At 38.4% G+C, this 27,576-nt stretch overlaps 1 long non-coding RNA gene across 2 annotated transcripts in view; it reads right to left on the bottom strand.

Annotated features, from left to right (window-relative positions):
• Positions 1–27,576, bottom strand: part of LOC101690468 — a 300,273-nt gene that overhangs the window by 171,711 nt on the left and 100,986 nt on the right. For both annotated transcript variants that reach the window (XR_006601791.1, XR_006601792.1), the window contains exon 4: positions 8,672–8,741. This is a non-coding gene — a long non-coding RNA (uncharacterized LOC101690468). The remainder of the gene's footprint in view (positions 1–8,671; positions 8,742–27,576) is intronic.

Genomic DNA, 27,576 nt, shown 5'->3' with positions numbered 1-27,576 from the left:
CTATATCACAAGATAATGAATCACCATGAGAGCAGACTAAGAAGAATGTCAGCAAACCAAACAGAAGGTTTGTGCATAACAAAGTATCTCGTGCCAGTAGAATTCAAGCTAAATTTTGCATGAGACAGAAGTCTTCAGGCTACACTTATGATACATTTGCATGACAAGGTTTTAATAAGATGAAAACACAAGCCCAACCAGGCAAAGGGCTTCTAGTAACATTTTGGGGGGGGCGGGGAGTGGGGATTGAGATGTTCACGACTGAGCCAATAATGGCATGATTTAACTTTAACTAATGATAAAATAGCATTAAAACTTTCTCTGTCACTAACCCTCATTCAATTTCTTTTAAATGAAACATTATTTGCCTGCATTTTAAGTCCATAAGTACTGATTGTTATTGGAGCTACGTATCGGAGCTTCACAGAATAGCCCAAATTTAATTTGAACTGGGGATTGATTTCATTTCCTTCAAAGAAGATTTTTTTTTCCTTCCAAAATTGAGCTGGTGCATGACTTTGCAAGTTCATTTTGGTTTTCTCCTTGACACAATTGTAAGTGACAGGAGAACATTTATGTGTTTTGTCCTTAAGGGACATCACGACGTTGCTAATGAAGCCACAAATGACTGGGAGCTATTCTACGGCTTTAGAGATATGGATTCCCTATGATCTCATGTCATCGCTGACAGAAAAAGCACAAATAAGCAAGGCTGCCCTGTCTCCAGTACACTAAACCACTGTATATTTAATAGATATAGAGTTTTATGCTTGAGATTTTCCAATTTACAACTACATAAATAAACTTTTATAGACAGGGATTAGGTGAGGGTGTGTTTTTGTGTATGTTGGGTGGTGCAAAAGTCATAAATGTTTCTATTTCGTTTTTTCTCCAGGCACATATACGAGTCCCTCATTAGCACTCATCAGTGGCAACCCTTATGGAAAGACCTGCTCATAGCCACTAAGCATCAAGTCTTAAAGAGCAAAGCCTGGCTCTCCATTAACCAATAAACTTACTGATTTACTGAGAGATGTCTTTGCTTTTCTTGGAATTTTTTCATCCACGTCTCATCCTAGTGACAACACCATTTCCAGAAAGTGAAGCGATTTGTTTGTGCTGTTGTGTATTACGTATGGTTTTCTCAGTGTTTTTGCAGGTTTGAAAGGTTGCCTTGATCAGTCAGGGTGGGTTTCCCACAGATTGATTTTTTTTTTCTCCCAACATATCATGTAACAATAAGAGAGCTAGATACATCTTGTGCAGTCTTAACAAGTCTTTGCAGTTTTGACTTAATTTCTTTCCCTCTCTTTTACCCCCTGAGGGTCCCACAGCAAATGAACCATTCAGTAGCATAAAACAAGGGGAATTAGTTTAGATTTTAATAAAACACAAACCTCTTGCGGGCAGTATCTGCTCTGATGTCGAACGTGTGCAGATTAAAATATTGTGGTGTTTTGATTATTCTGACAACTCATGATAGTGCCCTTGAACCCCCATCGCCTGGGGGAACCTCAGCACCCAGACCGGTTCAGTTCTCAGCCTCATGGATGGGGACAATGGGGCCATCTTGGTGAAGATACTTTGTTGTCTGTAGAATCTACACTACAGAGCCATCAATATACTTAGCTGTTTCTCAGTACTTTTAGACTCAGGATTTAAGTTGAATAGTCCCTCTTATCTCTTTTAGGTGTTGTGAGGGGTTGGGGAAGGGTGAAAAATGCTATTCTCAAGGACAAGAGGCTTATAGGTAACATTTAAGAAAGTGGTTTCTGGAACAAAAAGATTTTGCAAGCCATGGAAACTTTTAGCCTTTATAACCTTTGTCCTGTTAGCTTGGGGATGGGTTTTGTTGTCTTGAAAGGCATTTGTTTCAAAGCTATTTGTTTACAAATAGCTGATGATGGTATAATTCATGCTAGTTGCTAAGGATACACCTTATGATAGCAGAGGAATTGTGAGGAAGGTATTCAGTAAGACTGAAAAGCTGTTTCTCCTATGAGGTCACATTTTAATGTTTTTAGGGGAAATGTTGGTTAGTGTCCTTACAAATTTGGTTACCAAAAAACCCAAATTGGATAAGTGTCTACACCTGGGGAGAATAATCAACTATTATTTTTAATAGGTGGAAGAAATGAGATGCTTAGCAATTACGTAAGGGCAAAGTCCTTCCTAACTGTCTAAAGGATAAAAACTTGAATCCAAAAACTTGGTCAGGTAAGTTGCATGGAAAAAGTTAAGTTTTCAGACAATGTCTGTTCACCAGATAAAATCCCGATGAATCACTCTTGATAAAATGAGCTGAGGTGATAAAAAGGCTAGATATCTGAACAAGAAAATTTCATTTTCCATGTAGTTAAGATGGGCCTATAGGCAGGAGATAAAACCCACAAAGAACATTTACAACATTAGATGAACACAAAATAGTTTTTTAGGTCTTTAATTTAATTTAGAAATCAAGAAGATAAATGTATTATTTTATAATACCATGTCATTTTTTTTTTTTTAAGATTTTATTTATTTATTTGATAGACGGAGATCACAAGTAGGCAGAGAGGCAGGCAGGTGCCGCCGGGAGCATGATGTGGGGCTTGATCCCAGGACCCTGAGATCATGACCTGAGCTGAAGGCAGAGCCTTAACCCTCTGAGCCACCCAGGCACCCCTATAATACCATGGCTTATATAATGTAATATTAATATATTTTTCTAGTTTCTCTGCAATAAAACAAGAGTAGTTTTAATTAACAGAAGGTTAACACATAATGGAAGCAAAAAGAATTATCCAGGAGTTTCACATAAGATCTGATCTTTGTAAACAAGCTCAGAATTAGGACTACTTCTTGACCTCTATGAATCAATGCTTCACTAGGCATTAAGGGTCAACCCTCTGACTGGTCACTTGGCTTTTATGAATCCAAATCTTAGAGGCTCTAATTTTAGGAGAAACAAAGCAGGATAAGAATATATTAAGGCAGGGAGAATTGAAGTTAAAATATAACCAAATGAGGGGCACCTGGGTGACTCAGTGGGTTAAGCTTCTGCCTTTGGCTCAGGTCATGATCTCAGGGTCCTGGGATCGAGATCGAGCCCCGCATCGGGCTTTCTGCTCATCAGGGAGCCTGTTTCCTCCTCTCTCCCTGCCTGCCTCTCTGCCTACTTGTGATCTCTGTCTGTCAAATAAATAAATAAAATCTTAAAAATAAAGTATAAACAAATGTGTTGAAAAAAGCTGGAAAGAAATATAACAAAATGTTAACCATGTTTTTCTTGAGGTGTTGGCAAAAACAATGACTTTTATTTTCTTTCTTGTATATTTTGAAATTTATAAATCTTCAACAATAGCACTTCTACTCTACCCAGAAAAAAAAATAGATCAATGGAAAGCACAATCTAGTGGTTGAAATTACTGTTCTATACAAAACGAATGCATTTTACCACTGGTAACGCCTTTGGCTATAGAGGAAAGAGGGTTTCCATAGAAGGATTACAGTGTTTTATATCTAATTAGATGGGAAAGCTTTAGGCAAAATCAGAACTACCGATCTTAGAAGCTGAATACAGTGAAGACTTAAGAGACATGAGAAGAAAAGGTAAGATCAATGGAAGATCTTCCAGACAATAAGAACAGTTGGTTAGAGAGTGGGTAAGAACATGAGGAATGTGGAAACAAGACAAAGTGAGCTTTATATGAAAGTGAATAATAAATGAGAAGAGATTAGGAAGTAAACTGGCCTTGAATCTGAAAGTAAAGAGCCACGACAGAACTCTGTATTTTGAATGTCAAAATTAAGGAACTCCATTGGGAAATAAACCTATGGAATGAGCAAAATCAACCTTAGAGTTAGATTGATTTCTACTGGGATAGGGGGACTCGAAGTTATTAGCATTGGGTCCGGTTTATTAACATCTTAGCTTTCCCTTTACTTCCAAGAAAAAGCACATATGATGCTTTTACTCTTCATAATTCACTTGCTTAGTCAAATACTCATTGATCTTTCTGAATCTGTAGCCTATCTGCTTGTGAAACATTCATTGACTTCATGGGACTAAATAATAAGTATTGGTTGATGTTAATGTACATACATGCAATAAAACTGTCAACTTAGTCATCTTCCTGGTCTACCTGAGTATATAAGAAAAGCATCATTAAACAGTGAGCAGCACTGTCTGAGAGGTAGTACACATAATGGAAAGAGCATGCCCCTTGACCTCAGATAGACACAGGTTTGAGTCCTGACTCTGCTACTTGCTCCTTGTTAAATCTGATCAAATTAAATTTTTGAGCCTCATTTCTTTATCTTTAAAACAGGGACAATACCTTCTTCTGTATATAAATTTTGTGAGGATTAAATGAGATATACATAAATTAAAGCATAGACAGAATGCCACATATGCAATAAACACTCTATCCACAGTAGCTATAAATATCACTGCCATCAACATACTCACAGTTTACTTTCACAACACAATGCGACTTAGAGTTTCAAGAACAGTATCTAATTTTAATTTCTTTTGTGTGAGCCAAGTTTTGGATTATTAATATAAATGTTCTTATTTTTTTCCTTAGATGGCAAATGGTTAATTCATAGAACTAATTCAGGGACTCATCTTCCGTATTCTCCAGTCTTTCTCTATGAATGTCAATAATGGTATTAGCTTTCTCTTTCTCAATCGGTTCCTTTTGTGGTTGGTCAGAAACCCAAAGACAGCAGGGACAGCTGAGGAGAATGAGTCTTCAGGGAGAGAATGTTTATGCTTGATGAACCTCTGAGACCCTGGGTTTTTATTTTGAATAGATGAGGTTACTCAGTAAGCTTTATGCCCAAGCCCAACATTTGGGTCTTAAAGACTTGAACTTAGCTACAATAACTGTAGTTCTTCCTGAGGGGAAGGAATTCTTTCTATCCAAGATGGATAGAAAGTTGCAGTTGCAATGTGATGGGCATGTCTCATAGTCCAGGAAAGCTTGGGATTTTGGTAGGATGTCTACTCTCGGTTTCACTGGGCACAGATGAGTGAAAGAAAGACCTGTTTGCTGGGTTTTACCTGGCTTTCATGGTGAATTAATCAGCCCCTTCATCTGACTACTCCTTTGTCTTGTTTTTAGGGGTCAAGTAGCTCATTATATAGACCCTGGATAATGTAAATATAGGACCATGGGTTATTTGGTCCTGAGAAGAACTACGTCTCCAAGCTCTACTCATTATTTTTTTTTTTTTTTTTTTTTTTTTTTTTTTAAAGATTTTATTTATTTATTTGACAGAGAGAGATCACAAGTAGTCAGAGAGACAGGCAGAGAGAGAGAGAGAGGGAAGCAGGCTCCCTGCCGAGCAGAGAGCCCGATGCGGGACTCGATCCCAGGACCTCGAGATCATGACCTGAGCCGAAGGCAGCGGCTTAACCCACTGAGCCACCCAGGCGCCCCAAGCTCTACTCATTATTAACATCCCCATTTGGATCCCACCTCTTCTGTCATAACGCTGACAGAATTGATCATTTATAATACTGGAATGAACACATACATATATTTTTTGCGATGATATATTTATTTTTATATGTTGATTTTACTTTTATAAATAAACTGGAGAAAGCAACGATCACAGTTTTTACTCTTTTTGTACTCCCTTGTGGAACAGTTGAGGAGATGTTAGAGACCCTCAATAAAATTAGTTAAATTACTTTAAAAAAAGCAGTTTCTAAACATCTAGCCAGTGAGACTGCAATAATATATTTAGCTCGTGCTTTTTGTGATTTTAAGGTTTCTAATGAATGTGAACAGGGTTCATTTGAAACTAACCCGTTCATTCTTGAAATGATGGGATCCGGGCGCAAGAGGAAAGGGCAGAGGTTGAAGGAAAGCCTGAGAACAGAATGTGGATTTGGTGCCTGTTGGAATTCACTAAATATTTTTGTTGCTTGAAAGTTTTTCTTAAAAATCAGCTTCAGGGGCGCCTGGGTGGCTCAGTCATTAAACAGCTGCCTTCAGCTCAGGTCATGATTACAAGGTTCTGGGATCGAGCACCCCATCGGATTCCCTGCTCACCCAGAAGCCTGCTTTTCCCTCTCCCACTCTCTCTGCTTGTGTTCCCTCTCTTGCTGTCTCTCTCTCTCACTCTGTCAAATAAATAAATAAAATCCTTGGGAAAAAAATCAGCCTTCACTTTTGAAACTCCTTTATTTATTTTTTCAAATTTTATATAAGAAAATTTTGTTAGATCATTGTTAATTGTTCAAGATCACTCGGGAAATTCAGTAGAAGGTTTGGGACTAGAACTCAAAAATGCTATCCCAGCCATGTATCTTTCACAATGACACTTACCTGAAATGCTGGTTACAGGGAATAGACATTATCCACTCATGTCTCTTACATTACCATAGCAATCAACATTTATTTGTAGCATAAAGACCCCCCAAAATTATGCTGGAATAATTTAAGATAAAACAATTTAAAATTTCTGAAGTGTTACACTAAAGCATTGTCTTAATAGTTAATATTGCTTCCACCATAACTGTTACTTGCCTTATTTTCAATATTACACTGAGGTGATCTTTTTCAAGACTATGTTAAGACAATAATACGTGAGTGGTCATTATTCAAGACTAGATTGAAATCTGCTATATTTACTGGATTTTTTTTTGAAAATAGGAAAATGAAAAAGCTTCATACCAACATATGAGTAAAAATCATGATGCGGAATGGTCTCTATTATTTTTACAAGAAATTTTCTCTTCCAATAGACTGCCTATTATTAATATCTATTCTTTAAAAGATACCTTGTTATTTCTACTTTGCCAAATATTGCCCATTTAAATGATTTTAACACTAAGTATCACTGTGAACTATTATAATAGTATGGTAAATTAAAAAAAGATTCTAACTTCAGTTTAGGTCTTCCTTCTTTTTCAAATTAATAGTCTAAATGGCTCAGCAGATAACTTGTTTAAAACTTATAATTACCATTTTCTACATATGGTTATTAAAATAAAAATATAGTCATAATCAATGATGGCATTTGTAAGAAATATATAAATTATGTTAAATAAACCATCTCCCCTATGTGTGTTAAAAGATCAATTGCACATATTTGCATTTTCCAAGTTATCTTCAGAAATAGAATAGTGATCAATTGCATTTTGGAGCTGAGAAAACTAGGTCAGAGAGCAGTTACTGACCCAGAACTGAAGCTAGGTGCTCCAGGGTTCCATAAACCATACGCTGATGTTATTTATTTTCTTTTCTGTGTTCTGTTCCTTTCAGTTCTGAAACTGGTGGATGGCAGATTTTAGAAACATGCTTTTGCTCATGGAGGAGGAAGAAATCCAATGACTTGTTCTGACCAACTAGTAGGATGGTTACGTTCATTAGAAGAGAAGGATGGATACCAGTGGAAACACAGACTACTGGCAAATCTACTGGAGAGATGAAGTCATTAGCCATATATAGGCTCATTAAGCTCTAATGGGGATCATAATCATCCGTTTGTGATTTGAAAGAACGGTGCCTCCATCCTTTTGAAAGGCTTTTTGTTTTGTAGATCCCTTTTTATTCTGCTTCCTGAAACTCTATGCCAGTTGATGTTTGCGTGTTTCTGAAATGGCTATGAGTCTTCTAATTGAATCTCCCACTCCACTGTGCTGGAGAGCTGACAGGCACCCTGCCTTCAGGTCACTTTACACGTCACACCACCTAGGGTTAGCCAGGGACCCATTCAAAGGGCAATGGGATGCCAATTATTTCCCTTCCTGGCATTTACATGAAAGGTATAATATATCTCCTTTAGGAAAGAGGCTGCTAAGAGCGAATTGGGAGTTTGCTTCCCTTAGTACTTCCCACAACCACCAAGTTTCTGGACAGGAAAATTAAGAAGCTGAAATAAAATGAGGAGGTAGAATGAAAGCCCTTTCGTTAATCAGTAAATTCAGTGTTTACTAGGTGCTAGGCAATATTTCAAATGTTTTGTGTCTACTCATTTGTTTATACTGTGCCGCAGCGCTTGGAAGCAAGTCTTCTGGTTTCCCCCACTTTGGCACTAAGAAAACAGAAGCCCACTGTATCATAGCCAGTAAATGGCAGAACCACAATTTGAATTTGGTTTGGCTCTGAAGCCCAGGCTCCTCACCACTTCGCTGTAGGTGATATCAAAGATCCTGTACGTACCTTCATCTAGATTTGATACCTTCTAGAAATGAACAATCATTTAACAAGCAGGAAAGCAAATGATGACTGATCTAGAGAAACAAAAATATGAGGCCATCCTCTATAAATTCCTTTACCAGGTACTTCCTCGTCTGACTTCACCTGTGGTAGAGGTGGTCTTAAAAGGATATTTTATAACCCCACTACTTCAACACAGGAATGCATCCCAATACTTTTGGGCTTCCTGTATGAAAATAACGGCTCTTGTCACTTTCCAATTGACTATGTGATTTGTAATGTCCTGGCATACCCCAGGGCAGGTGCCCCCTAAGATCATAAAAAAAAATTATAAAAAATTCAAGGTACATAGCAAGCTTTAAGTGACACACAGTACAGAGCCTGACTCTGTAGAGCGCCAACCTAAAGCACAACCCAATTTCCAACAGATGAATGAGAAACAACACATTTATACAATGCTGGATTTCATCCTATAATTGAATCCATTGTGTCATAGTTTGAAATTAATCATTTACCTTATGAATCTACGTAGGCTCCATATTCTTCAGAACTAGTTGTGTCTCTCAGAGTTGAGATGTCTGAGACCTAGAAGGAAGACAAACAACCCACCGTTCAAATTCAACATGGAAAGAATGTCAGTAGGATTAAAGATACATTCTCAATGTACGTAAAATATTGCTTTGAGTCAGATGCAAATTATAAAGGCATTTACTGTTTTGGAGTCTCAGAGAAGAAAGAATTTAGATGATATGGGGTATCTGTGTCGGTGTCCCTACGCTTTGAGAATCAGCTCAGACAAAAACATGAAGGGGTTTAAGATGTTTCTGGAACTGAGCCAAGTAACTGAACTCAGGAGGGAGGAGCAGGCTTCCCTCCCTCCACCCCTTACCCAACCTGGGGCATTGGTTAATAAAAAGATCAATTGCACTCTTATCTTGTTAGTCTTTAGACTGTCCATTGATGCCACCTGCTTACTTTAAATGTGAAAGCCTGGGCCAGCCATTGGAAAGCTGCCACCATCACTTGGGAACTCCCTTTCTTTCTGCTCTACTGATAGGAAGGAAAAGGCCAAAGTCAGACCCTTGGAAGCCGAGCATCTGTTCCTTTGGTAAGCACAGATGTGAGCGAGGGCAAATCAGAAAGCAAGTCTTTACCCAGGGAAGGGAGGGTGCATGGTTTCCTCTTCAATGACTATACCACGATGTGAGTAGGTAATAAGTTAATATTAATGTGAATGCAAGAAACATTTAAAATGCATATAATAAAATGGCTCAGAGGATTTTTCTTCTTTCTTTAGGTAACCATATCCCTCAGATCTGCCACAGCCATGTATTAAAAACACACAGATTACACAAACTCTGTGTTCGCTTTCATGGTCTTTGGGAGTCACGTGTGTTTTTCAGTTGTCCATTCTTCTTTTCCAAAAGCGTAAGGAAAGGTTAACCCAGCTCGTTTTAGGATCAGTCGACAGTGATTAAAGTTTCAAAAGAAACATAACACATGTCCTAAAACAAAGAAAGCGCCTGCGAACCATTGGTGGACAGGGAAGAAACTTTATATTTTTTATATTGGTAATGGGATCTTTTTCCTCAGAAGCCAGTGGCTACTTCTCTGAACCTCTGCAAACGGCACCATAAATGGGCCTCCTGACTATTTTCTCACCCCTGACACTATGTTTAACCCACATTGCACACGTGATGGGAAGACTCCAGACCATTCATTCCATCTCTGTAGAAGATAAGAATTCATTTCTCTCTTAATAAAATGAGTATGTTTAATTTACCTTGTGCATATTTGATGGAAGACATATTTATTATTTATTGATTATTACCATTCAAGCGGTGAGCATTTATTTTACTACCAGTAATAGCTTTCTCTCTCTCTCTCTCTCTCTCTCTATTTTACATGTCGATTCCAGTCAAAAACATTTTGCAAGGAGTGAAATGCTAACTTAGAGAAACGGTACTATGTGGCAGTTAGCTATGGTTTCTCAGAACACTGAGATGGTAAATCCAACTCGTGTTCTGTTAAGTACTGTTCTCTGCTATGCTCACTTTAGGCTCTAAAAGTCAAGGTACTATTTGTAGGTTCTGAAGACTTAAGATTAATTCTTAATGCAGCAGTGTGTAGATGGACAGGTTTTCCATCAAGTGATTCATACCTGCAAAAGAAAATCGAGCACTGTCTCTAGCCTAAAAGGGACAGAATTTAATAAGGGAACAGACCAAGAAATGACTTCCTATTAAAAAAGTAGTATTTAGTGAATTTTAAACAATAGAATTCCAAGATGGGCTAACTATTATGTATTTTGGAGGCTAGATGAGGTAATAGTTGTTTCCTGAATGTAAAGGGACTTATAAATATCACTTGTATCCTTGATGGAAATATGTGGCAAAGAACAGGGCTCTCTCTCTCTCTTTTTAAAGATTTTATTTATTTATTTGTCAGAGAGTGAGAATGTGGTTCCCAGAGAGTGAGAAGCAGGTTCCCCATTGAGCAAGGAGCCCGATGAGGGACTTACTCCCAGGACCCCGGGATCATGACCCAGGCCAAAGGCAGACACCCAACCAACAGAGCCACCCAGGTGTCCTGAATATGGTTTTCTTACACTTTTATATGTATAAATTACTAGTAAGAGAACAAGAGAGTAAGTTTTGGAGACCAGTAATTTTTAGTTTTTTGACAAATTTTAAGTTTGATGGTAAACAGAGCAGGATTTTTAAAAGTGTTTTATGACTACATAAGGCTTTGACCAGATGGCTGAAGGAGGCTACAAAGCTTGATCTTAAGATGGTTGATGGAAAATGGACATACGCCCTTCTTCCATGTGATCTTGCATCAAAATGACGATTCTTGGATGCAGTTCAACCAAGTCTAACACTGAATATTTCTCCCTAGCACCATGTTTTATGATGAGGGTCCAACATAACTATAAGGGTTCTACAATGAGTAACGAAGGCAAGTTTGCTAGGTAGACTCATCTTCAGGCTTCATAATGTCCTTGGTAAGTCCACCTCCAGATGAGCATAATATCTTAGAAATAAAGTTAGCACTAAAGTTTTTTCTTGCCAATTTCGTCATTTCACCGTTAGCTAGTAGAAATGAAATTAACGTAGAAATAATGGACACCTGATTATGTAATTTTGTGAAAGAGGGATATTTTCATCTGTAATGAAGCTCATTTTAGAGGTGCCTGGCTGGGTCTGTCAGTGGAGCATGAGACTCTTGATCTCAGGGTTGTAAGTTCAAGCTCCACTTCTGGTGTAGAGATTACTTAAAAATAAAATATCTTTTTTTTTTTTTTTTAAAGAAGCTTATCTTGTAGGATGAAGTAATATTGGCTATCAGACTATGCTATCTTTAAGGAATCAAAGGTAACTTAGTAATTGTTGATAACTATAGTAATGAGTATAGCTTTTGAACAGACAGCCAGGCTTCTATTTTTTGAATAGGCATTTATATTTGAAAATGCAGGGTTCAAAAATTTTTCAATGTTTAATTGACAGTTTAGACATGTGGTTTAAAATTTTGAGGTACACTATATCAGATAATTTAGAATATTACAGAAATAGAATTAAGTTTATATATCTTTTCTTTTTTAAGATTTTATTTATTTATTTATTTGACACAGAGAGAGAGATCCCAAGGCAGAGAGGCAGGCAGAGAGAGAGGGAGAAGCAGGCCTCCTGCAGAGCGGGGCTCAATCCCATGACCCTAGGATCATGACCTGACCTGAGACTTAATCCACTGAGCCCACCCAGATGACCCATTATCTGAGTAACTCTTACCCAGGCTATAGAAGTGGTATCAATATTAAAAGAACACTCAAAAGAAACAAAATAAAATAAAATAAAATAAAAATGCAAGGCCAGAACTTTAACAATCAATTTAGAATGAGTATTCTTTAAACCATGCTTTAGGGGGAAATTTATGAGATTCAAGAAGAAATAAATTCCAAGTAATATGAAAACAATATTTTGATCATCAAGATGCAAATGGAGAAACTATAATTCTGAGTATATACCGAGCAGAGAGTACATAATTCAATATGAGAAAAAGCTCAAGAATGAAAAGAAGCCAGTTTAGAGAAAAAGTGCATCCGATGCTATCTTATCTAGACAAAAAAAGGCAAAGTGTAATGAATTTAAGTAAACTAGAGGAAATTTCTAGTCTTATCTTTTTTGTCTTTTGCATCTAAATAAGGCAAAATTATTTTGGTAGGATTTGCGAAAATTCCGCAGCCTTAATAGTTTGTTATCTTGAAATAGGTACATCCCTTTTCCGTGGCTCCCACTGGAACTATGATGATCAACTCAAAATTCTTAACTAACTGCAACTTCGGTTTCAGAAGCAAGTGTAATTGTTGGGGATGATTAGCTGGGCTGCTTTCTTGGTTCTGCTGCATGATGTAGGCTGGGGAGGCTTTTGAGGTCACAACTAATATTATCAGTTTCCTAATTTAAACAGCAGCAACTCCGAATATTCTGCGTGGAATGGAGCTTTCAGAGAGGCAAGCCTGGCCTCCTAACTGGAGCCTCATATTCCAGGAAGGGGACATACGGCGGTAGGCAATCAATTGGGAAGGGCTGAGGATATTTGAGCAAGGGAGTGAATTAACTAGAAATCCAATTTAAATAGATGAAGTGTGTGTACTATAGATCAGAGCAAGGACAGAAAACAGATTTCTTCAATAATTAACTCAACAAATACTTTGAGCAGTGTTTAACATTTGATCGTATATTTTAATAGTGATATTCTATATTAATTCTATAGTATATTAATACTATAGTAATATTTAATAGTAGTAGTACTAAGTTTAATAAACAGTTCTTGTTGGTACTATTAGATACTGAGGATACAGAGGTGAACTTGTTAGTCAAGGTCTCTGCTTTCACAGATGAAAGACAGACATAAAACATCACACAATTGAGAGAGAAGAAGGGAGGGAGGAGAGAAACATGTGTTTTAAGAGTGTCTGATTCTGGAAGAATGCACTTGTTATGTTAAGCTGAGTCTAGAGCTGTGAAGATTGGAGAGTAGGCTATTGTTATAGTCCAGACAAGAAAGAGATGAATGAGAACCAAGACGAGGTGGGAGCAGTGGGAATTAAAAGGAAGAAAAAGAGGCAAGAGGTATTTCAGAGACAATCAATAGAAATTGGCAACTGCTGAGATGTGCAGTATGGGAGAGAGAAGAGAAATAGATAAATGAGAAAATTGGAGCCTCACTGGAGAAATCAGGATGCTGTTAACAGAAATATGGATGTCAGACCCCACTCGTGTGATGGGGTAATGATGGATTTGGGTGTGGTACCTTGTGTTTTCTGTATCAAAAACTCTCGTGGAGGTGACATAAGTAGCTAGGACTGTCATAGTATAAATTAAGAGAGAAACTAGCGCAAGAGAGTTGGGTGTTATTCTGATAGACAGTTAAAGCTGTGGGATCGTCTATAATCCTCAAGGTAATGGAAGAATGGGGCCTCCATAGATGTGGGGATTCTGGGAAATTATGTCATTAGGGGAAAGGGAAAGAGGGAAGGCAAGTAGAAATAACACCAGACAGTTAAATACTGATTCCTTCGTCATTGACACTGCTCACAGCACTCTACGGGAAGTCAGTTCAATTCATTTTCACAATGACCCCAAATGAGCAGATTCTGTAATTAACCATACTTCATAAATTAGGAAATGGAGCTACAGAGAGGTTGCTGAGGCCACACAGCTCATAAGAGAGAGAGACTCAGAGACCCTGTCTTTAAGACTATGCTGGAGTGCCTCATAGACAGAACAAGGGATTATGAAAAGAGGGTTGCTCTTTACTAAAACTGATTATTTTACAGATTAAATTTAAGTGGTTAGGTTAGCAAAGCATAGGCCTGAGCTTGAGAAGTAAAGCCACATGCATAAGAAACATGGGCAACAGAGAGGGCTTTCATATTAAGCAAATGATGACCTATGAAACAGTTTAGTTAATACTTTTGACAAGTGCTGTAAGGACAAGCTCAGGATTCTGTGAAAGTCTATATGCGAGTGTCCTAACCTACTATGTGGGAGACACAGAGGGTTGCTATTAGGGAAGTCTACCTTGAGAAGGTTACCTTTTACATCTGCAAGAAGGGCATTCCAGATGTGAGGGTCCTTTGGCAGGAGGAACTTACAGGATTCAGGGAGTAAAGAAATCTGGGGCAAAGATAAGGGAGACGAAGCCCTAAGGACTCTGGACTTTATCCTAAGAGTAGTGGAAAGGCAATGAAGGAGATTAAGCAGGAGAGTGACAAGTTAAGGCCCAGAGAGTTTAAGGATACTGCCCGAGATCTTAGAGTTCCTAATTGAGCCCCAAGGAAACCAAGATCATCCCAGCTCCAAGGTCCTCCCTCTCACAAGATTCTATTACTGTCCAGAGCTGGGCGGCAAAATTTTTAACTACTAGCTCTCTGGGGGAACAAGTAACGATTTGTAGCACCTTTTTATATTAGCAGTATAATCGCCATCATGGATTTTAAGCTACTCATGTGTCCCAAGTTACCGATGCACAACTGGGAAGAGATGCTCCCCATCTCTTAGCTACATGGGCTGGTATCATCCTATGGTTCTTTGTTCAGCAGTGTCAGCCGTGGAGACACCAGGTGACTGATGGCAAACATTTCTGGTCCACTTTTCACCTTCACTTTCAAATAGGAGAACAAGTTTCTGGTTTCAAATACACATTTATAACTGTTGCACTGAAGCTAAACTTATATTCTCTGTATCCATTATCGTTCAGTCCTATGATTGTCATGCAACCTCCTCTTTAGGAAAACCACCGGACCTTAAAATAAAATGTTCAGATACATGCAAATGAAAATGGCTCAAACTCTCAGACTTTGGCAGTGTTACTTGAGTTGCTGTGGCCTCAGAAGGGACAATCATAATATTTTTCTGGCTGTCTTGTCTTGATTTATAATTTGAATCTCCATAAATGATAATAGAGAGGGCAATTATCAAAGAAATGGAAAGGGCAATTATCATTAAATTGAAAACACATCACACATCCAAGAGGATGAATGACTGAGCTAAAAACAGATTTTGTGGATCTTGCAACAGTTCCAAAAGAACTTAATGGAAACAACTTCGTCTCCCCACCTCCTCCAATTAACCAGATGACTTTGGATATATTTTCCTTTTTTTTTTCCCTCTTGGATGATAACACAAGGCCTGTTAAACTAATCTGCCGGGATACTGACACTACTTAGGAGATGCAAATTTAAGAGACTAAACGAGTTGCTGTTTGCCTCGTGTGAAAAAAAGCTTCCCCTCTCCCCCTTTTTGTAAAAACAGTAGAGAAAAATTAGTTTCTTGTTTGTACATTTGTGATTCCAGGAGACTGCAGACGCCCTTCTCATCTGCCCTTAACCCTTGCAATGAATCTTTTTAAGTGAGGCAACACAGTGTTTTTGTTCATGAGGTTAAATAGTAGACTAGACAGTTAAATTCCCCTAAAGGGCTTTTGTCTTGGTAGGATAAATTGAGTAAATGACAATCTAAACTATAGGTATTAGTGAGCATTACTATAACTATGGAAGCAAGAGGTAAATGTTTGGATATGCCTTTTGTGGAGAATTCATGCCATTTGGATTTACTGTTTTAGAGTAGAACTAGAGGCAATCTTTGGAAGGGGTAAAACGTGGAAGGAGGAAAAAAAAAACAAAACAAAAATTCCTTTTCGTCAGCACATCTGGATAGTAAAATAGTGGCGGCATGAACTTCAACCTCTGCCCACATGAAGCCTTATATAATTCTGATCCAATCAGATCGTGATAGGGAATAACGAGAGTTCTGCCTTTCATGTTAAGCTCTCGTATGCTTCTCTTTGTGATATATGGATCATGAAGAAACTAAACATGGAACGATGGAAATACTCAGATGAATTTAATTTGTATTTATTTCAAATGAGTTTCTGCTTTCCGCATATTGGTTCTTGACTGAGCCATTGGTCCTTGTTAATGCTTAACGGAGATTAGGTTTGTTTACTTGAGAACAAAGAACCATAGGATGATACCAGCCCATGTAGCTAAGAGCTCGGGCATTGAGGTAATAGATGAAAAAGAAAATATAGTTCAGAAGAAAGAGGGAAAGAAAACTGATATTTACTAACCACCTATTATTTCTCAGGCACATGTAATTTTAATGTTGCCATTATCTGGTATCAAACCTGTATTTGTACATCCTCCCCTGCCCAAAGGAAAACAAATCAATTACATTTTACTATGCTGTACTGTGACTTTTGCAAGTACCTTCCCCTTCATGTTGGAGGACTGAACTGGGCTTGCTTTGTGCACGCTCTAGGGTTCTGTTCCTTGGAGAACGGAATATGTGCTGTACTCTCTAGCTGCCGGCCGTATGCAATATCAGTGCTGAATATTGTCCTTTCAAAGACATGTGACTGATTCTCTATTAAGTCCTTTTTTTTCTAGCGTCTATCTTCCACATATTCTAGAGCAGTTTTTCAATGTAGGAAATATTTGAGAGCTTTTCCAAAACAATAAAACAGAAAACAATTTGTCCAATTTCCTCACTATAAATTTATAGAAGTATGTGTGTGTATTCATAAATTGCTCGTCTTGAATTGATTTTGTGTGTGTGTATGTTGAGGAAACAAAATTGTTATATTTATCAGTTTATCTTGGTTGGCAAATTTATTTTTAAATAAGTACACTGAAAACCAAGAAGTGGTTTCCTTTAAAAAAATTCCCTAAAGTTCTGAGTGCTTTGAATTTTTTGAGCTCTCAACCAGTACCATCTGTTGATTAAGTAACTGACTTCTGGACATCCTCATGAAGGGGTTGGGGCGGGGGCATTCCCCTTGAATTCTAGGAAGTGTTCCTTGGACATGATGTTTACTTCCTTTGATGTCACAATTTTTCTTGATAAATGTAAATATTTATTTTTAACATGGTTGTTAAGACTTCTGCAATATTCTGTTTCAGTTCCTGTGTCAAATACTGGGTGGAGCAGAGGGGTTAATTTACGGATTGATACGCTTACAGATTGAATGTTGAATTCATCAAAAGGGAACTTCATATTGTTTTAAAATGGGTCTGGAACATAAGAGGACTTTTTGAAAAATAAAAACTGAAAAGCCATCCCCTCTAATATAAAGTACAAGTATATTCAAAGTCATATCAATAGTTTCTTTATCATCAATATTTTTAGATATTAGTACATGTTTATCAGTTGTGTCCTGTACTTGTGTTGAAACCCTTTGTCAATTGTTTTTAATTCTCATAGGAACCCCATGAGGTATGCCTTGTTGCCTGATTTTGCAGATTTACAACACAGAGAAGTTTACAAAAACTTGTCAGGTCGTTAAGCAAGCAGATAAGCAGATAACAAAGCAGGGACTTAAACCCAGGCCTCTCAGATTCTAAGGCCCATGGGTGGCAGTTTTCAAATTGTGCCAGTTGTTGGCTGTTCTGGAGGCAAAGTGGGACTTGTTCATATATTTGTGTTTCTTAAGACAGTTTCAGTTAAAAGCTATGCCAGATAACAGATGATATCTTAATTTCTAAAACATTTAAATAAATCAGAATGTCAGTCTTCTCTGACTCTTCTCTCTGATCATAATATTCCCCCAACCCCAATCACACTCCCATTTTCCACAACCAAACATCCAAGTTCTATATTTGTCAGGGTTTTGCTCACTTATTCATTCAACAAACATTAATGATACTCTTATTATATACCAGGCATTTATCTAGGTCCTGAGGGGAAAAAAATTGAAGTCACTGTGGTTGTGAAGTTTATATTTGGATAGGTGAGAGAAAATAAACCCATATATACATAAATACAAACATTATTACAAGTAAATTCAAAGAGCAATAAATGTGAAGAAGAAGAATATAATGGTGTCAGGACTAGAATATAAAAATAACTGACTTTTATTGAAAATATATTACCAGCGTCAGACACTGGTCTAGGAACTTTCCATAGATGAATTACTTAATTCGTATACAAGATTCTATGTGGTAGATATGGTATCTGCGGTAGATTGAAGATGGCGGGAAATCATTAGCTACTCCTGAAATTGAGAGGTAGAGTTTATCTTCTCTCCCTATGAGTCTGAGCTGGCCTTAGTGTCTTGCTTGATGAATAAATAGGGCAGAAGAGACAATAGGGTAGGTCTGGACTTCAGCCTTTTTCCTTTGGAACCTTGAGCTGCCATGTGAGAAGTCAGACTAAGGTTTTCGTCCTGTGAGAAAGCTCAAGCCACATAGAGAGGGGAGGTGTAAAGTGAGTCTCAAGTTAGCTGTCAGCCCACAGTGGGAATGAAGTATATTGGATGGCCAGCCCCCACAAGCCTACTATCCAGTGAGTATCTGACCCCCCGAAGTAACCAACCCCAAATGAGACCCACCCAATGGAGTGTAGTCATTCATAGAAAAGTGAAGGATAATAATAAATTGCTGGTATAAACCTACATGGTCTAAACCAAGTTTTGGGATGTTTTGTTATGCAGCAATGCATAATTAGAAAGATTATGATCTTTCTTTTATAAAGGAGAAAACCAAAGGAAAGAAACGCTGAGTAATCTGCTTGCGGAATGGTGGAATCGGCATTCAAACCCAGTCAGGGTGACCCCCAAGCTCCATTTTACATTCTATCCTATAAGCCTCACCCCTAGAGTGAAATCAGCATTCTCAGCGTGTCCCTGACTAAAGTCGGCAGTTAACATCTAGTTTACATTTCATTTTCTCCATTGAATCACAATGGTTAAAACTCAGGGCACACTGCCATTGGAATATGATTGCTCAGCGGGGTGCTTTTGCAAAGAGACCTTGTGGTGTCCTTGACCCGGAAGTATTATGTGGTCCAAGACCTTTTGTGGATTGGAATCTTAAGAAAAATAAGGAGAATATGGAGGAGATTGACCTGTGCTAATCTATAATCCTTTCATTGTGTTGTAAAATTATTAGAATTATTCAAGTGAAATAGGAAATTGCATGGCATTTTGATTAAAGAAAGGGAGCATGAAGTAATTTTGTTAAAATAAAGGGCAAAATAATTGTCACCAAATCAGATTTCTTGTCATACAAATATGTTACATCCCGTGTCTAATACACAGAACTGATATTTGGGTGGGAAAGGAGTAACCGGATGTCTGTAGCATGATAGCATTCACCGGCAAGTGGCTGAACCAGATGTTCCTTCCTCAGCAAGGAAGGACAGATAAAAGTACAATGTTTCCAAGCAAGCCCACAGCACAGATTTCCAAAGCCGCTTTTCCTTAGAGTATTTACAGTTTAGTTTAGCTGTTTCCATTCTGAAGACTTTGTATACACAACAATGGAACAGCTCATGATAGCTCAAAGGAAAGAATTTTATAGATGCTGCACATTTACCCCCTCAAGCCTTCAGGGGAAACTCCTGGTATTCTTGAAACTTTCCTGTCAGACAATTATACAATCCAGTGCCTTTTCCAAGCAGGAAATAAGATGTTCCAAAGACAGCTTGACCTCCCGTTTGAAAATGGTGGTGGTGGTGGAAGGGGGAAAGGTAGGGAGACACAACAGGCATAGTCTAAGTATACTTAATTCCTAGACCCCCTCACAAATACAAACAAGTTAATGTTGTTAAGAACGCAAGATAACATTTCACTTAAGACAAAATCCCAATCATTTATTCTCCTCTGGAGTGCTTCTTAGGCATCCTTGAGTTTTTAAAAGTTCAAGTGTCGCATAAAAAATCAACATAATTACAGAAAGCAGTCCTTAAACAAGAATATCCTGTTTTGTTTCCTGCATACTCACTGGGGTGGCTCATCTGAATCCTTGACAACATCCAACTCCAAGAAGAAAACATCAAGACCGCTTGCTGATCCTGGTTTTTACATAGAGCTCCTCAGCAGTAGGGCTATTGGCCCCAACGTGTAAGCCAACAATCACCCTATTGTTTACTTTCCAGTCAGAAAAGCGATGCTGCTTTTCTTCACTCTGTATGGTCTCTATAATCCTAACAGTCATGTTCACTCAGCAGTAAGCCCGAATATATGTTTCCCAGAGGAGTTTCAAATACATGAGATAGATTAGCATCTCTGTGGCTTGATGCAATCTGCGACAGATTCGACAGTAATAAACATTTGAAAGTGTGGTCAGTACTAAATTATTTGCTGAAAAACAATTTTGTTCCTGAGGTAGAAAAAAAAAAAATTAGCCATAACTTTTGGGTAGTAAATACATTGGCTGAGGGATAATACAACACCCTGAACCTCTTGCCCTCTCGGCATTTCATTCTGTGTAAAGAGAGGAAAAAAAGCCCAATTGTGTGCTGATGAATTAGAAAACTTCATGAACATTCAAGAAATACACATGCCACTACAAATTAACCATTAGCAGGGCAAGGTATTCATCCTTTCTGTCAGATTCTGTGGGAAGTATGCCTTATTAGCATGGAAGCCCAAAGAAGTAATGCATCAGTCCATGTTCACTGATCCTACAAAAAAAGAACAGGCAATCTCAGTTCTGGAAAAATAAATAGTGTGGATCTTTCCACCCTCCCCAGGGTTGCAATCCTGAAACTGAAAATCACTAAATGAAATCCTACTTCTCCTCAGCTTCCAGTTTGCCTGGGTGTTTACAATGGAACGCGGTTTTGCATTTTAAATCAGTTTCATCATAACCCTGAAAGTGATCACAGGGCTGCTAATTCTCAGTCTCCAGTTTCCACCACCACCAGCAGCCCCCTCCTTTTGAAGCTTTGAATTTGAATGGGACCAGAAGAATCTCTGGGGGTCATGTTTGTGGCCCTTGAGAAGCAGCCTCTCTACTGCTTTCAGCTGATTTCCTGGCATGTTTCGTGGGGATTTGTGGTGAGTGGCAGCTCTGGAGTCACTTTTCATTCTGTCAGGTTGTGGTTAGGCTTAGTGGGGTTTCTTTGTTATACTGGCCACTACTAGTCAATTCCCTTGAAAATATCTGGTTTTCCCTTTTCCCCTTGAAGAAAAAAAGAAAAACAAAACAAAAAAAAAAGCAAAAAACAGTTCCAGACTCTCCACCTTACCCCCAAAACACAAACACAAAACAAACACGGATATCCCTTGGAAATCCTGGGGGCAGATAGAGAAGGAGGAGAGGCCCAGATGTTCTCAACATCCCAATTTAATTTTGATATCAGACTATAAAAAATCTTGGGAGGGCCCCATTTCCCGTACATGTTCTGCTGACATGCTGTTTTATTAAAGAATCAGGGATAGATTTTACTACCGCTTTTTCATGTTAAAAACAAACTAAAATAAACCAAACACACAAAATGTGCGTTTTTGAAGCCCCGTGTTTCCCTTCTCATTCAGAATAAACCTGGAAAATAAGAACTATGTTCGAACATTAGTAAAATAAAACAAACACGAAGGATCCCATTGAGATGGACTTTTCCATGGGCCCGGTGTGGGGACCGGGAGGGACTTGGCACTTTAAATACATGTCGTCTTAAGCCAGAGCTTAACAGAGTTTTGTATTTCATGAATTACTTTGGGGGAAGGAAAGAAAAAGAACAACATAAGGTTGCCAACATTTTATATTGCCAAGTCAGGCTATTTAAAACACACACACACACACACAACTAACATTGAAATCTTACATCATTTCTTTAAAGAAAAGACATGTTAACATCAGTGGGGGGTGGGAGGAAGGAGCAAAGCCCTAATCTTAGAATACGAGTCAGCCTTTACAAGAACGAAGCCTTGGCAATTTGTACACCAACAGGCCACAAAGGCCTTCAGAAACAGCCAGTTCCTGACGCACACCATGCCTCTTCCCACCTTCTTGCCTTTGCACCCGCCGTTCCAGTGACTGGAAGTCTATTCCCCGCGACACTGGCAGAGCTCTACACTCAAACCCAGCCACAAGAGGCGGGGCTTCTCTAATCACACTGTTTAAAGCCCCAGCCCCCAGCCCCCAGCCCCCAGCCCCCCGGCCCGCAAACCCTCCTCCCCACTTCCATTTCTCTCTGTTTCCTTACTCAGCTTTAATCTTTGCTCAGTATTTGCGACTACCGGGCTAGTGTTTGCTCATCTGTCTCTCCTGTTAACAACATAAAATAGACAAGGTCGGTGGCTTTACATCATGTGTTTGCCCCTTTTTCTCCACTATCCAAAACATTGCTGGCACCTGTGAGGCACTCTGTACTTATTCGTTCCATTTATAGATGCATATAATTTCATGGTCCTTATTGTCCTCATATTAGAAAAAAGTCCACAGTGCCTGCATTGCTTGGTGTACGGAAACTATTGTTTTAAGAGAGAGATTGGGAGTGCCTGTCTGGCTCAGTGGGTTGAGCCTCTGTCTTCAGCTAAGGTCATAGTCTCAGGATCCTGGGATCGAGCCCCGTATCAGGCTCTCTGCTCAGCAAGGAGCCTGCTTCCTCCTCTCCCTCTGCCTGCCTCTCTGCCTACTTGGGATCTCTGTCTGTCAAATAAATAAATAAAATGTAAAGAGAGAGAGAGAGAAATTGAAGAATGCTTTAGTCATAGATGAGGATTGCTCTGAAGGAAGTAGATATTTGATGTATGCGTTCTTTAGGCAACTGATTTTGCCCAGTAGGAGTGAGGGTTGTGCTTCTGATGGGCAAGGCACTGAGGGTGGGCTGAAATCCTGTCCCACTACTGATTTAGGGACAAGGAGTACTCTTTGAGCAGATTTAGGCCTTATCTATGCCCTCTTCCTCCCTTCCCAAATTACTGAATAGTCTAGGTTTGGCTCTTTGGATTGTGTACACAATTTAAAAATATATATATATATATATATATTAAGATATTCCATTTTTTTTATTTTACAGAGAGAGAGAGCACAAGTAGGCAGAGAGACAGGCGCGGGGCTGGGGAGCAGGCTCCCTGCTGAGCAGAGAGCCCGATGCAGGGCTCGATCCCAGGACCCTGAGATCATGACCTGAGCCGAATGCAGAGGCTTGACCCACTGAACCACCCAGGCACCCCCCAATTTTTTTTAAACAAGAGAATGTTTTCCGAAAATAAGAGACTATAAGAGTGCAAATATCTATTGGATTAAAAAAAGAAGTAATAGTAGCATCCACGTGATAGTACACAATAGCTATGGTCTGTCACTGTTACTCACAGTGAAGTAGTGGAACCAGGAAGTTAGGTCCATAGACGGGCCTTACTACCAAAAACAGCGGGGCATTGGAGAACAAGCTGCTTGTGGAATGCATTATGAAGAGTTCACAAATGTAGGTAGTAGGAGTCAAAAGTGTATTTTCCAGGATTTTGTGCCATCTGGGATCCTGGGTAGGTGACTCTGATTTTTTTTTTTCTCAAAAAATATCACTTAATGGCATGTGGGGTTCATTTTGGCATAGATTTTCTTCCCCTGAAAAATAATGAGTCCAAGATGTACCTAATGCACTTTGCACAGATTTGTTTTTGTTTTTGTTTTTAATTTGGGTACAATATTTGATGTGGCACCAAATACCTCTTGGTGCCACACTACTGAGTAGCAGTTACAGGTTGTAACATGACAGTGTACAAATAAGTGCGATCTGGCAATTGGTGAAGAAAACAAGAGTTTAGAGTACATGCGTGAGTGTGTGTGCATGTGCGCGTGTATGTTTGTGTTCAGTGTATGTATGTGATAGGGTTGACATATGTCGGTTATTATAATAACGATGATGCGATTAAAGGAAAGTGTGAAAGCGTTGATCTTTTGAAGTTCCTTTCTTTCTCTCTCTCTCTGTCTTTCTGTGTCTCTCTTTTCTTTTATGCTCCAGAATGGAATGGAGCGGGGGATTTAGAAAGCCTCTGCTGATTAATCCATCATATTCTGACAACTGAATTCCCAGAAACAGCGTATCACACTTTCGCATAAAGTGTCGTTTTGACTGGAATTTTTCAAGTTCCAGAAGGCTCTGAAGTCCTCAGAGGAAGACTGCCCCATAGTGGGGCCTCAAATAATAATAGTTTCTAGTGTTGTTATTAATGACTCGCATTAAAAAGGCAAGGATTTCAGTGTCTGAGGAGTCAATTCCTCCATCTCAATACTACCTCAATTATTGTGTCAGAGAATGTTCCGGAAGAAGCAAAGTCTGATGATGGTTGGACTTTTACACTGAAGGCTAAGAATAAAAACTTTTACTGTTAAAAAAAAAAAAATCAGAAAAGTGAGATTTGGGGCCATCACCTCGCCAAAGAATTTATTTTAGAATTGTATATCCCAAAGATTAAAAATGAAACCGAAGCTTAACTTCACTGATATTTGAAATAAAAATGTGCACTTACTTTTCAAAACTGCCCCGGCACAATGATAGAGGCAGTTATTTTTGGTAAAAGTGGACTGTGGACAGAGTAGCTGGTGAAAATTGCTCTTAAGTATTCACGTAGGACAAAAACCTTCCTGGCACTAAGAAGTCTCAATTGGTTTTTCAGCTGTACTGTGGTTTATTGTGTGCTTTAAATCAACTCTAAGACTGCACTACATACCATTGTGTCTGTTAGAAAATCATTATGGGGCAATTAAAAGCAATGTTGTTTCACAGATGAACATGGAATTTTCCTCTGTGTCTGACGGCTGTGCACTTCCTTCGTGCCTCTTGTGATGCTCTATATTTGTGATGGCCAAGAGATACAGCTGTCGGGAAAACACTCAACAGATGGCCGTTGTGGGGTGATGCTTCATCCTTTTTTGCAGGCTCTCGGATACCTAAGCTCAGGATTTCCGTAAGTGCTGGTGAGCAATGGACTCCTTTTGAGCAACATACGTTTGGAATGTTCAGTGACAAAATTCATCCTCCTCCAAAAAATGAGAAGAAACTGATGTGTCCATATGAAATGAATGTGCACTATCATACTCAAATGTATTGTCCTTGGAAACTTTGTAACCAGTACTGAAAAAAGCAAGTAACTAGATAGAGAGCCTGATATGTTGGGTAGATGGTTAGATCGCTTTTCTTTCAGCAGGAGAGTGAGGCAAGATCAATCAGTTCTTTCATTTTTGTAAAGCTCTTTAAAGATTGGCTTTATATTTTTTAGAAAGAGCAATTTAACCTTGGCTTCAGTAATGACACGACTTGTTGAATGACTTAATCTCTGATGAAATTAGTCTGAGTGGTTTAAGAATTAATTAAGTGGTTTTTTTTTTTTACATTTCAGGTAACATTTTGCCGTGAAATACTTATGCTTCTATCTTTGTTATTTATACAGCACGTGGATGTGTAGAACATTATTATGGGGACGGGAAAATAAGAGGAAGTTGATTGACAAAGATTCGAAACACTGCACTGAACGATTCTTGTAGTTGTGCTAGAGTATCAGTATTCAGAATCTGTGTTACAGAATCCATTATAAATTATGACCAACTCATGTTTCTTCCTCTTAAGGACACAAACTCTAAAACCTCATTTCTGTCCAGGGAACATTCTGGGTTGTCTGGATGTATCTTTTTTAACACAATGATGAGACAGTATTGAATAATAGGTATATATCGTGCTTCTGTGCTCTAGACAACGTCCTGGGCATGCCTGCCTTACCCTCAATCCCCCTCTATTGCTACTAAATAATATTTGACTATCTTCAGTTTGACCTGAATGTGAGTATAAGCCAATAAAATCTTAAAAGCAGCAAACATGAGGATAACCATGTCCCAGAGGGTTAAGTTTAATTTTGTGAAAATTGTCTTTTCTTTTTTGTGTTAGCAAAATCATGTCCAGCAGTTCACAGAGATTTGTATTTCTTCTAAAACATGACACTGTGACATTAGTGACATTTTCTATTTGTCTATTTATGTCCCCAAAGAGGTAACCGCATGCCATATATGTTTTCTGTTAATATATTTGCAAGTTGGTCTCACTGGTTGGTCTCAGAAAGATTTCCAGTGGATAAAACATGTGGAATGAGAAGCTATAAAAAGAAGTCTTTTTAGGAAATGCCTAGCAAAGCAGGGAAGGAGAAGAAGCTGTAAGAAACATGGTAAACTGCATAGTAAAGTTTTGAAACATACTATATGTGTTTTGGAACAAAACCAACATTTCACTTATTCTGAGAGGTTAATATGTGCCAGGTATTATGATAACTACTTATTTTATTATTTTATTCTCACAAATATATGAGATTGGCACTATTATTGCCACAGCACTAATGAGCAAATGGTGGCCAATAGCTGATAAATATGTTCCTAAAGTCACACAATAAGATGATCTTCCAAGTCCTCAGAGTTCATTACAAGAGTATAATTCCTTCTTCACTAAAGAAAATAGTGCATCATGTGTATAAGATATTCCCTGGTATTCTTACTGGATGTACATGCCATTTAATAGAACAATGAAAAGGTAGATTTGTTCTTATGATAAAATACATCACAATTCCGATAAAAAAGAAGTTTGACAGATATAAAAATGTGTGTCTTTCATCTTTTTATCATTATTTAAAAAATGTGTTTTTTTTAAAAATAACACAATTCCAATAAAAAGAAGTTTGACAGATATAAAAATGTGTGTCTTTCATCTTTTTATCATTATTTTTAAAAAAATGTGTGTTCTTGGGTCACGTGGGTGGGCTTGGATGGTTAAGCGTCTGCCTTTGGCTGAGGTTATAATCCCAGGGTCCTGGGATCGAGCCCCACATCAGGCTCTCTGCTCAGCGGGGAGCCTGCTTCCCCCTCTCCCTCTGCCTACCTCTCTGCCTACTTGTGATCTCTCTCTCTGTCAAGTAAATAAATAAAATCTTTTTTTTAAAAAAAAGAACATAAATTTAAAAAAATAAAAATATGTGCTCTTTTAAACTTTCAGGTATTTTTAAAATAAGTAGAGCACTCATGAAAAATTTTTTCCTCTCAATTTCATTTGTTCTATGACTGATGCAAAAATAATTTTATGACATCTTTTAATAGAAATGAAAAGAAAATTCTTCCTTTCATCTGTTGAGTGAAATGAGTCTGTAAGTATAACTACTCAGAACACTTTAGAGGCCCTCTTTCTACCGTCTATAGAAAGTAATATGTTTCCAGCAGAGACAAGTGTCGGAAAGACATGACAGGATACATTTTCAAAATAAGCATATCATAAAAATGATCGGTAGACTGTATATTCAGGGGAGGGGAAAAGAGCACGTGGTTGAGATGCTCTGTGGTTACCTCCAGTATCTTGCCACGACACTGGCAGCTAGTACGACCCCGGCATGACAGGTCCAACACTTGGGTGGATAGTACAAACCCACGGTGGGTCAAGGCACCATGAAAGCACGTGCGGCATAAAGATAAAGACCTTTGTCTTATGACACGGCTTGCACTCGTGAGTGTACTTACCACTCTAAAGCTGAGCCGAGCGGGGAGTGGATAGCATAGTTATAATTGCCATTTGAGATGATTCTGCCACCTAATTCAAGTAGATGAGAAGGGTCTAATTTTTCTAACGGTCCTGCAACCTTACTTTACGGCATCTATTAC

The sequence above is a fragment of the Mustela putorius genome, unplaced genomic scaffold, assembly GCF_011764305.1.
Source record: "Mustela putorius furo isolate JIRA1106 unplaced genomic scaffold, ASM1176430v1.1 tig00003853_pilon_pilon_pilon, whole genome shotgun sequence".
In the NCBI taxonomy this organism is placed as follows: Eukaryota; Metazoa; Chordata; class Mammalia; order Carnivora; family Mustelidae; genus Mustela; species Mustela putorius.
The sequence above is the reverse complement of the archived record's forward strand: the minus strand, read 5'-3'. Positions and strand labels throughout refer to the sequence as shown.